Genomic DNA, 13,873 nt, shown 5'->3' on the forward strand with positions numbered 1-13,873 from the left:
CCAGACTTGCTTCGGCTTCTGTCATGCATGGATCCTTATACAAGTATGAATAGGGTTCCATTTTCTGAATACTAATATAATAGTGATAATAACAATGCAGAGTAAAAGCACCTTGGTCCAGCCTTCACTATGGTATGCAACTTCTCAACTCTTCCAAATCAATGTAATTTCTGGGTTTAAAGAAATAGTACTGATAATAATCTCGTATGAAAAGTAATTCCTATCCATTTATATACTTCTTCTGTGTTACCTTCTAAGTAACACCCAAACAAACACTGGCCACTAAAGGAAGCATTCAAACTAAGGATGCCTTGGTCCAGACCTTGGGTCGATAAGTAACTTCCTTAACGTAGTGACCTACCGCCTCGACCTTTTTTAATAATAATAATAATAATAATAATAATAATAATAATAATAATAATAATAATATACCATTGGACACCAGAGGAACCATTTCCTAAAGGTAGTGACATACCGCCTCAATCTTCTTAATAATAATAATAATAATAATAATAATAATAATTAATAATAAGTCAAAACTCAACGCCGGAAAATATTGATAAAAGCCATAAAACACATGGGCAGTGCCAGTAATCAGATACAGCGCAGGAATAGTGGAATGGACGAAGGCAGAACTCCGCAGCATAGATCAGAAAACCAGAAACTATGACAATACACAAAGCACTACACCCAAGAGCAAATACGGACAGACTATACATAACACGAAAGGAAGGAGGGAGAGGACTACTCAGTATAGAGACTGCGTCAACATCGAAAACAGAGCACTGGGCAATATCTGAAAAACCAGTGAAAGACGAGTGGCTAAAGAGTGCATGGGAAGAGGACTAATAAAAGCAGACGAAGACCCAGAAATATACAGAGACAGAGAAAGACAGAAAGAACAGAGGACTGGCACAACAAACCAAGCACGGACAATACATGAGACAGACTAAAGAACTAGCCAGCGATGACAATTGGCAATGGCTACAGAGGGGGAGAGCTAAAGAAGGAAACGAAGGAATGATCAGCGGCACAAGATCAGGCCCTAAGAACCAGATATGTTCAAAGTACGATAGACGGAAATAACATCTCTCCCATATGTAGGAAGTGCAATACGAAAAGTGAAACCATAAACCACATAGCAAGTGAATGCCCGGCACTTGCACAGAACCAGTACAAAAGAGGCATGATTCAGTAGCAAAAGCCCTCCACTGGAGCCTGTGCAAGAAACATCAGCTACCTTGCAGTAATAAGTGGTACGAGCACCAACCTGAAGGAGTGATAGAAAACGATCAGGCAAAGATCCTCTGGGACTATGGGTATCAGAACGGATAGGGTGATACGTGCAACAGACCAGACGTGACGTTGATTGACAAAGTCAAGAAGAAAGTATCACTCATTGATGTCGCAATACCATGGGACACCGAGTAGTTGAAGAGAAAAGAGATTGGAAAAATAAAGGATAAGTATCAAGATCTGAAAATAGAAATAAGAAGGATATGGGATATGCCAGTGGAAATCGTACCCATAATCATAGGAGCACTAGGCACGATCCCAAGATCCCTGAAAAGGAATCTAGAAAAACTAGAGGCTGAAGTAGCTCCGGGCCTCATGCAGAAGAGTGTGATCCTAGAAACGGCACACATAGTAAGAAGAGTGATGGACTCCTAAGGAGGCAGGATGCAACCCGGAACCCCACACTATAAATACCACCCAGTCGAATTGGAGGACTGTGATAGAAATTATAATAATAATAATAATAATAATATACCAAGGGACACCAGAGCAACCACTTCCCAATGTTAATATCATTACAAGGGTCAAACTAACAACGACTAAGAATAAACGTAGAGTCGAAGAAAATATAAAATTTGGGCTATACTAAGACACAATGGGCTATGAATGACAATGCATTAAAAATAGTTGAGCAACCACAAGCCCAATGATTATAACAACACAAAGTGTGTTGCAACCCTCACTCTCAGCGAGTGTGGGTTAGAATCCCACAGGGGAAAGCAGACCTTATCAACCTATTTCGCCATTCAGAAGTCGATGCTTTCAGAGGTAAGCGTATCCACAAAGTATAAACAGGGAAGACAAGAGATCGTTGGGGCTGCTACAATAAAGGAAGCAACATTTAAAATAGGGGGAAAAATAAAATACTACTGCTGCCAAATCTCAAGTTATTTTAAGACGCAAAGGTAGTGCTTGGTTTTGTGAAGTAATGACCAGTTGCTTAACTAAATAATAATGACCATGACAAGATGATTTACGGGAGTTTATTGAATTTTACATTAACATCTAATTCTTCCATTGAATAGCCGTATTTTTTATCAGGTCGATTTATTGCTTTCTGGAAATAAGACTATTATTACGAATTAATCTTAATGCGAGGAACTACGGCAAGAGAGAGAGAGAGAGAGAGAGAGAGAGAGAGAGAGAGAGAGAGAGAGAGAGAGAGAGAGAGAGAGAGAGAGAGAGACATCAATGGGTGAAGTCTGGTGTTCGACATCAAGTTTCAGACACCACTTTTAACAAAAATGAAAGCATTAATAATAAATCTTTAAATAATAGACCCGTGCCATTTAAAATACACCAGTACCATGGTTCTCGCTTTTTCTCTCAATTTAATCGCTCAAAGTCCTCTCGCCGACCTTTGAATACAGAAAAATAAATAAATAAATAAATAAATAAACAAATGCAAAGAGACATTCTCAACACTCAACAGCTGTCAGATCTGTACAAAAAGTTTGATAGCGTAAAAGCAATCCTAGCTGAGAGAGAGAGAGAGAGAGAGAGAGAGAGAGAGAGAGAGAGAGAGAGAGAGAGAGAGACGCACAAGGGATAAGCTAATCCCAGCGTTCAAAAGGGGGATTTTTTTTTTGCGACTTTTCCAAAATTCCGATTCGACTCGAAATTACAACTCGCTCCTCCCTAATCTAGGTGATTATGGAAAGAATAAAAAAAAAATAAAAAAAAAAGTTCTTCGTTCACGGGAGTATAAATATATAAAACTCTCCATCAAAGAGGATTACGGCCTATTCTGACCTCGGATCTCCGGTTATTGAAAATCAAGGTCAACGGGGAGGGGAAAAGAGGGGGGAAAGGACTCCATGAAAGAGGGGAGGGGTATTCAACGTGATGGAAAGTTAAAGCTTGTTGTCTCAAGGGATCTGGATGATAGGTATTATCCCATGAATAATAATATAATATAATAATAATATATTGAAATTTGAGAACTCTTTCAAAAACTTGTATTATTGAAAGACATTTACAAGTTAAATGCAGCTGATGCCACAATATTTTCATTAACAATAATAATAATAATAATAGCATGAGTCACAACATGGTGAAAAATCCATAATGATATGATGTGTGATATATATATATATATATATATATATATATGGTGTGTGTGTGTGTGTGTGTGTGTGTGTGTGTGTATAGAAAGTGAAACAGTGGAGTACTGCGAGGCCTTTCGACTCAATGTCCTTTACTTAGCAGGACTCAGTAAAAGACACCGATTCAAAAGGCCTCGTGACTTTTGCCTTTGTGTGTGTATATATATTATATATATATAGTACTATATATATAGTAAAAACAGGTTTCTATGACCTGTTATGTATTTAATGCCTAAACGTCTCACTAGAGATGCAATTTACATTAGCCTCGTCAAAAAAGTCCAGGAAATTGTTCTTGAAAGTAAGACCTTAAATATTCCAAAAAGCCTTTCCCTTGAATTTAAAATTTTTTCCAAAAGTTAAGTATTTGATGGCTTTGCTGAAATCATCTGGAGCCTAGCATGTAGACTGGGGTCTTTTTCTAAAACTAGGGTAATGCCTGAACATCAGATCAGATCATTCATTATACGGCATGTATAATCATTTAATTATAATACAAGCAAACACAGTGATTCCACTATTCATTATACCGCATGCAACAATCTCAGCATTCAAATAAAGCACGTAGTTTCTTATTTAAGTGTATGCAGTACACTTCTCTCAGAATTCCAAGTTCCTCTGGAGGATCGGTTTACGTGCTCGCCTACCGATGCGGTAGTCCCGAGTTCGATTCCCCGGTCTGCCAACGTGGAGTCAGAGAAATTTGTGTCTGGTGATCAGATATTAATTTCTCGATATAATGAGGCTCGGGTCCCACAATAAGCTGTAGGTCCCGTTGCTAGGTTAACCAATTGGTTCCTAGTCACGTAAAAATATCTAAGCTCAGTGGTCTGGTTAAACTACGATATACTTAACTATTTTCTCAGAATTCTAATACTGCTTGCTCATATTTACAATGTAGAACAGAAAAGAATACAGAATTTAGGTCAAAGGCCAAGCTCTAGGACCTACGACGTCATTCAGCACGAACATGAAATTGACAGAATGGAGGTTTGAAAGGCGCAACAGTAGGAAAACCTCACAGTCACACCATGAATCAACTGTCAGGAGAAGGTTGAGGAAAGTAAGATGGGGAGACAGAGAATATGAGCGGAGGTACAGTAAAAGGAATAAAGGGGTTGCAGCTAGGGGCCTAAGGAAGGGTTTTGTTTGTTTGTATGTTTTTTCATTGCATGGAACCAGTGGTTATTTATTTTGGATATATATATATATATATATATATATATATATATATATATATATATATATATATATATAATCATACGAACGAGAGTACCCAAGTAAAGAGGGTACATACTTCTGTTTAAGCATTCAGTTCCTAGGTAACGCAGAATGTGGGCGCGCGGAATACTCAAAAAGATGTATCATGGGACCAGGTGAAGTGAGAACTTGGGACGGCGTATAGGAGGCTCGACCGTGTTGACATCTGAAAGCCAGAAACACCTTTGCGTAATAGTACATGGTCAAGCAAGGTCCAAGATTCGTAGACTCCATGGTCCTGGTTTGAATATCCGTGACCTCTCCCAGTCGTAAAGTTCCACTATAGCCCTACACCTTTGAATCTATTATAAGCAGCCTGTGACATGGAACAAGAGATGTGGGCAGTCATTGGAGAGAGAGAGAGAGCAGCCTGTGACAATGAACAAGAGGTGTAGGCAGTCACTGAGTGTTGGCCTGGAGTTGTACGCCCAAAACCGGAGAGAGAGAGAGAGAGAGAGAGAGAGCTGGAGTTGTACGCCCCAACGAGAGAGAGAGAGAGAGAGAGCTGGAGTTGTATGCCCCAACGAGAGAGAGAGAGAGAGAGAGAGAGAGAGAGAGAGAGAAACCCATAAAATCTTGCATAACCCTTCATAACTGCTAAAACTGAAAACGACCAACTCCTCAATACAATTCAGTAGCTACCCAGTTATTACTGAATATTATTTTAGTAGATGAAACCTATTCACACGGAACAAGCACACCAAAGGGGCCACTGACTTGCAAATTCAAGCTTCCAAAGAACGTCGGTTCCAACCTCCCACCGCTACAGACGCCCCCACCCCCAACACTGCAGCAGTTAACTGAATCATTCTACAGAGTTAGTGATTTTTCATCGCCCTTGGGGAGATGCGAACCCTTGACATCTGAGTTGCATACACGACACTTACCACTATGATACCAGTGAGGAGACCAGCCTAAATTTGTTCGTTGGCAAGTCTGTCTTGCAATATCTTACTAAACGAGTTTTAGAAGTACAGGAAAATACCAATGCCGTTTTACACTATATAAACAAGCAGAGGAGTGGAATGCACCATCAGCAAAACTTTCAGAAAATCGTTACCACAAATCAGCTGAACAAACAATGCGCATCAGCGCCGACAACACCCGTGACTTTCCGGTTTTGGAACCTTTTGAAAATAAAGAAATTTTTTTCTTTTTAGAAATGCGCCAGTTCTAAATATACTCAGATACGTAATGTTAATGTTCCTTTTATCACACACAAAAATAAAACTTAATTTACCGGAAAAAATCAACGCTGCCACACTTGAAAGCCACATATGGGCTAAACTCCTTGATTGATTGATTTATTTAGATTTGGCATTATGCCAAGCACTGGGGCAACTAAGGCCATTCAGCGCCGGGACGGAAATTGACAGTTAAAAGGTTTGAAAGGTGTAACAGGAGGAAAACCTCAAAGCAGTTGCGCTATGAAACAATTGTTAGGAGAGGGTGGACAGTAAGATGGAAGAAAGATTATAAACGGAGGTACTACAGAGTACCTTTTCAAATGCACTGAAGCGTCAAATATTTCGCCCTTCATGGGAGGGGGGGGGGGGGGGGGGGGGGGGGTGGGGGGGGGGGGGGGGCCTCCCATCAACACCCAAACAACATCTCATCGTCACCATATTGTTCAGTAAACTTCCTTTCCTAAGGACAATACTAAGCAGTAACAACAAGCTTTGCTAGCGGACCATATGGCATTTTCGCAAAAACATTCATCTTAAGACTTTTTTTTTTTTTTTTTGTTTTTTTGTTTTTTTTTACATGCATCTGTTCCAGCACAGGCTCTGCTTTCGTTCAACAGTCTGCGTGCGTTCGTAGTCACGATTACAATTGCATAAAATATCTGCCGAGTTACTGAAATTATCTACAGTTACCAAACTTGATTTTCGTGGCGCATGAAAACTAACAATAAAAGCACAGCAAGAGCCCATTAGCGCAGATTCCTCATGACTTTGAAATCACATTAAAAAGAGAATGCATTTGTATTGAAAAAGTAAAACTGATACTGGTAATAGCCACGCCCCCCCAACCAACACACACTATAATAATAATATATATATATATATATATATATATATATATATATATATATATATATATATATATATATATATATATATATATATTATATATATATATATATATAATATATCTATAATATATGTGTGTGTCGTGTATTTGTTAGCAACTTCAGGAGCCAGGAAGAGGGGGAGGGAGGAGGAGAGAGAGAAGGGGAGGAGGAGATGAAGAGGAGGAAAACTGCTGGAGGCGTGACGTACCAAATAATCCTGTTTTTCCTCCAAGTGAAACATAGATTAAAAAAAAAAAAAAAAAAAAAAAAAAAAAAAGCCAAGCACACCGGGGCAGTAAAAGACAAGTACTTGATCTCTTCTGATGCCTTAGAAACCAATACCCAGGTCTGTGTCCCTAGAATGACTCATTTGGCAGCCACTTTTAGAGTTACTTAAAATGAAGGATCTGCTGACAATATATGATGATGCAATAACACGATGAACGTCACAGCACATGAAGTGAACTTCTTATTATTTCTTCGTATACAGTTATTAGGCATCTATCATTATGAGCCCTGTTGCTTAAAGGTCCCAAAACTTGCAGCCTTGCCCAGTCGGACCGTATGCCCAAAGTCTCTCTAGGGTGGACAAAGAGCATTGGCACAGGACGTGTCCCAAGGTCCACAATAGTTCGTTTGCCAACAGTACATTCGTACATACACTCTGGGTCTACATTGTTAAATTCCTCTTTGTTTATTTACTTGCTATCATTGTGAGTTACTTCGTTCCAAAGAATGAGTTACACAATGCTGAGGGACAGGAAATAAAAATACTTTGCAATGACCAGGAAAAGCATTTATGAAAACGTAAACCCCATTATTGTATGTGCCTTCATTCTAGCTGAGCAATGAGAAGGTTTTAATAATAATAATAATAATAATAATTAAAATAATAATAATAATAACCTATGTTCTCACAATAGCTCACAAAAAATGCAGGTTATTGGTAAAAAAACAATACTTGAACCTGTGTAGTTAATTCAACTATACATATGAAACGAATCTGTATACACAGCAAAATATATTCATCGGAATCTTATACTATATGTGTATATATATCTAATATTTACATACTGTAAACACAATATATGATTGCTATTTCTGTTACAACAGAAGTCCATCGAATAAAAGATCCCATAAAACAAGCAACAAAATAGTGTAAAATTTTAACGTTATATTTCGAAGAAAACAACGGTCTCTTTCTTCAAACTGTTGAGGAATAGTCCAATAATCTAAATAATATATACCCTGTAGGTCCTTTTATTAAATATAAAAATATATATATATATATATATAAATATATATAATATATATAATATATTTGTATATATACTGGATACATACATATATAAATTAGTCTCTATGTGGATTCTATTTACTGAAGACTATAAACAACATAATTAGGTATCTACAACAAACACCATCATACATAACATACATATAACAAATATATATTTTATATTGTATATATATATATATATATATATATATATATATTGTGTGTGTGTGTGTGTGTGTGTGTACATTATATTACCATGTATAGTGCTATTTTCGAAACATAAACAATAAAACAATGTACATTTATTACAAACATCAATAGCAATATCCTGCCGGAGTTCTCGGTTAAGTAAAACACACGAGAGAGAGAGTCAACTACAGAATAACGTCCTAAATGTATGGACACGAACGGAAGTACGAAAAAGGGATGAGGAGGGATGGACAAGAGGGGATTGAGGGGACAGAGGATAGAGTCCCCAGTGAGAGAGAGAGAGAGAGAGAGAGAGAGAGAGAGAGAGATGAGAGGAAACGTCGAGAGAGAGAGAGAGAGATCGTTATAAAAGGTCTTTCCCGATCGATTTCGTGCACGGGGGAGAAGACGCGGTGGGGGAGGAAAACGTGACTACAATCATTTAACTGAAGCAGAGACGGTACAGTCCTTGTTTATATATATATATATATATATATATATATATATATATATATATACGATACACATACACACATGTGCATATATATATATATATATATATCTATATAGATATATATATATATATCAAACACACATTTACAATTAGTAATTGAACTAAAATGCCCAAGGTACACATCGTACTATTTAAATGTGCATAACACACACACACACACACATACAGTTATCTTTTATGCTAATTACAGCCTTTTTTTAGTTTCTAAGGTAATTTCCCCAACGGAAACTTGTATACTGAACAAGCCGCAAAGGGGTTGATGCATACCGGGTTTAAAAAAAAAAAAACTTATTGACCACGAGAGGTTTCCACCAACTAACACGGAAACAACCCCATATATACACGAACAGGCCACAAAATGGTAAGAAGATCGATACGCAAGACTGCAATCATTTATTGATCCGTATAGTCGTCGTCTGCATCAAGTCAACTCTGAGAGATACTTAGAAGTTGGTATACTAAAAAATAATAATAATAAATATAATAAATAAAGTAAAACTCCCAAAAAAAAATAACATGTTAATTCCGCTTCCATCTACGTAAGTAACAATCAGTAAACTTGGGTGGGCTTATTACTATTTTGCACACGTGGGCGTAAAAAAGGAACTTATAAACACCAGCAATAAGCTGATATAAATAGTGTACACACTATATATATATATATATATAATATATATATATATATATATATATATATATATATATATAGTGGGTGTGTGTATTTTGCACGAGGGCCGTAATGTAATTAAGTTTATTAAAGCAACCAGCAGTAAGCCAAATACGTAAGTACAACCACTATTGTGTATATTTAAAATATAACGATTTATATATAATCTCACACTCATCTCACACACACACACACACACACATATATATATATACAAATATATATAATATATATATATATATATATATATAAATATATAGCCGTGGATACTTAAGAAACCATTAATGGACTAAAAGACTGAATACGAATCAACGTGAAAAATATAATAAATAATAATACACCTTTTACTCTCCCACCACAAAACTGAAAAACAAAGAAAAACGAACAGAAAAAATATAACGTGCAAATTCAAATATAACTCGACGAGTCAACTTAGTTCCCACGAAAGACGTAGACGGCAAACAGCTCATCCTAAACTAGTACTTCAAGCATTCTTGGCTACTGGTGGTGTGAGAGCGACACCGGTTTGACGAATGAAACGGCACTCCCTCCCCCGGCCCTGCACCCACCAAACCAGCTGGCTGCAACAGCAGCAGCGGCAACCCAGTCCTCGGTTTGTTAAACGAAATGTTTATGATTGTTAATAACAATGAAAACATCTAGAATTGCGCCGCTATGAGAAAAAAAACATTACGATAAATAGACCAATAGTCGCGCTTCAAGTTAATTGTGAGAAACTCTTGGGTTTAAAACTCCCACCTGAAGAGCAAACAGTGAAAGTTATCGAGAGTTCATTCTGAATGATTACCAGGTGTAACTAAGACCTGACTTACTTAATCTGACCCCACCGCAAAAGGCGTAAAAACCTGCAATACCCGCACGCTACAATACAGAAGACGATGGCTGTAGGGCTATGAATCCCGGTTAATCCCTGGTTAAACCAAACTTAATTTACTAGTGTTGTAAACCCAAGTCCTGCACCTCGAATCTATAACCCTTCCCCTCCTACCGAACCAATTATTTACATCATTCAGCATTATATTATAATAATGATACTACATAAAAAAATAACTACTAGTTTGAATATATTGTTCAACTGTTTTTAACTATGTAGCAAGGTGTTCCAGAAAAAAAATCAAAATACACATTAAACCTTCACTAGTTTTATCTTCGTTTCTTTGACATTTTCTTTTTAAATATATGTAGCAGTTTACATCTTACTATAAATGAGAGTATTTCTCCAAATATGTTTGGGTTAAACTATATGTTTTATATGAGTAGTATTGAATTACGGTGGTGTGTTACTTTTGGCAAATATGCGGATGTCTTAGGATATTAGTGACTTTACGACGGGAAAAAAACGCTGATTGATGTATTTATATCATGTAATATAAAATTTGGTCTGTATTTTCTTAAACCAGTTCATTGCACATTGAGCTATTAAATAGGTAATTCCATAAATTTTCACAAACGAACGGGAGAGCTAGAAATGACCAATGTCAGTCGCATAAAAAGTTGTATCACGTAAAAACTGGCCAATCAACGTCGCACATTCGATTTTTCATTTACAATGTTGATCAAAGGGACTGGACGTATACCCTGGCCAGGATGAAAAAATCCAAAACTATTTTAAAACAGGGAGTTACTTTGAAAACTCTGAAAAACACTTCCAAGGATACAAACGAAACTCACACGACACCATGGGAATAGTGTTGCCTAGGAGTTCCGACAGCATTTTTTGATAACTATCTTAAATATTACCAAAGGTTTTAAAACTTTTTTTTTTTGTATGGTGTTTTTACATTGCATGGAACCTGTGCTATTCAGCACCGGGGGACCAACGGCTTTACGTGACTCCGAACCACGTCGAGAGTGAAAAACCTTTAATAATCCTAGACTTAAGCACCCTCCAATATTTAAGTTACGCCCACCCTGACAATCCCCACGAACAAAACTAATTCTGTGACTATACTCTAAGCCTATAAAAAAAGCTTATACCACGGGTGCTAAGGAAGTTAAATCGGAGCATTACGAAACCTACCTATGCCTACCTACACAGTTAAATAGGCCTAATTCAGCAACCTGACACAAACCTACGCGAATGAATACCTAAACCGCCACGTATAGGCCTACGAGCTTAATCCTTCGTTTGGGGCTTTGGCCTTTCGATTAAGACAATTCCGTGCAACCTCGCCATTCGCGGAGACACACCTGAGCTTTCAAACATTTAAAACGAGGGATAATCTAGAGCAATGCGACGCCACTTGATCCAACCTCGAACACAATGCCACTTGCTGCTGGTGGTATTGAGAGGTCGCAATGTAAACAAACCTTAGGATACCATTAGATCAAACCTTTTCCATTGTTTAATTGTTTTGTTTTAGCCCTTTTCGATATATATGCCTTTAGAGTAAAACGCTCGAGAGAGAGAGAGAGAGAGAGGAGAGAGAGAGAGAGCGAGAGAGAGAGAGAGAGAGAGAGAGAGAGGTGGTGGTGGTGTGAGTCGCAATGAAACAAACCTGGGCGAGATAGCATACTATCAACTTTCCCCTTTGTTTAGTATTGTTTTGTTTGTTTTTATTCCCTTTTAGAATAAAATGCCAGAGAGAGGGGGGGGGGGGAGAAACACACCTATGTTTTGAACCACAAGGCGGGAAAACACGCACATACACACACACACAAACGCACGCACGCACAAAACCACACACACAAACATTAAAAGCTCTGTGACTGAGTTCGAGTGTTCGCCTCCTCAATCCTCACTGTATTTAGGTAAATGACGGACTATATCCAGTATCTGGCCGTCGATCTCGCTCCGTCACCTTTATACTAGGGGCGCGGACGGGTAGGGGTCATCCGGCCGAAATATTCGCGAGGAAAAATCCTTCAAGATACTTAATAAAAACCACTGGCGTACGTACACTATACTCCATGGCTACAAACTGATCCGTGATCCGTCAGTCAGGGTGGTGCTGCTCCTCCGACGGCACTGTGACCAACACTGCCGCGCTCGCACGCTGGGCTGTAATCGCAAGGCTGCCAAACCTTACCTCCTCCTCCTATCTTCTTCTTCTTCTCCTCCTTCTTCTTTCCCCCATCTACCCACCCCCCTTCGACTTCTTCTTCTTCTTCATCTTCTTCTCCGTCACATAAAATAACGTGTAAAATGAATGATGGGTGCACTCTCTCTCTCTCTCTCTCTCTCTCTCTCTCTCTCTCTCTCTCTCTCACTCTATCTATCTGTTACTTTCTCTGTCTATCCATCCTGTTTTGGAAGTGATTCGACTCGCTTTTTTTAAGACTTTGCTTTCGTTTTCTACGCAAGGGCACCTGTTGAATGTTGCTCTTTTTTTCTTTTCTTGGTAATGATTTTCATGGCATGTACCTACCGTTGCGTCAGCAATGAACATTGAAGGAGAACGTACGGATTAAAAACATATGTTCGAAGCAAAGTTTTGATTTATCCGTTGAGACCACCTGTAGTAACTTTTATTGTGTGTAGTTCTTTAAAGCCCTTGGGCGAGTATTGATTGACTGTGGAATGTGTTTAAAAATAATCTTAAATATTTCATTTATCAGTGTTTAACTTTAGGAGTCTGTACGTGTTCGGTAATTCATGATAAATGTCTAGATTATGCCGACCTCTCTCGGTCTTATTAAACACAAAAAAAATATAGTTTTACTTTGCCAAGAGTAAGGTAAAAATCGGCATTCCGATATAGTGTTCTTCGGCATTTCAAAAACCACTTTATCTCTCCTAATTTCAAACCCTATAGCTCACAAATACACTAAAACCGTATTGCTTCTATGAAATGAAATCGTTAATTCCAAACAAGTCGAAGCCAAGTGTGGATCTGATGTCGTTAAAATCTTAACCGTATTTTTTTTCTTTTGCGTAGAGAGGAAGCTGTCTAAATTGGTGGTAGGTACTAAGACAACAAAAACAATATGACATCTGAGAAACAACAATACACCGATAGCGATTGTTTTTTATCATGATTACAGCAGTGGATGATACGAAGTTGTAATGAGTACGATAAGATACTCGTATAATAGGACTTGAGAACCGAGGCGGGTTTGCGCTGATTGGTTCGGTAAGATGAGGCTTAAGTCTAGAATCTTGGATATTACAGTTCGGTAGGGACTTGGGGCATTAAGCAGATTTTCGTCGGAAATCCGTCATAAAAATGTTGTTCTAGAATGTAGATCAAGACGTAGCCAGAGAGAGAGAGAGAGAGAGAGAGAGAGATAGCCAGAGAGAGAGAGAGAGAGAGAGAGAGAGAGAGAGAGAGAGAGAGAGAGAGAGAGAGAGAGAGAGAGACCTGTAAGCAGGGAACTTTAGTACTAAGTGGACATTACACTTTCTACTCAAAATGTCATTACAATTAAGGGAAATTAAAGTTAAAGACAAGGATTCGAAGGTGGAACAGGGAGGGAAAGCCCGCTAAGAAGTAATAGTTAGAGGGGTTGGAGAGCAAAGTTGAAGAAA

This window comes from Macrobrachium nipponense, chromosome 8, assembly GCF_015104395.2.
Source record: "Macrobrachium nipponense isolate FS-2020 chromosome 8, ASM1510439v2, whole genome shotgun sequence".
NCBI lineage: Eukaryota > Metazoa > Arthropoda > Malacostraca > Decapoda > Palaemonidae > Macrobrachium > Macrobrachium nipponense.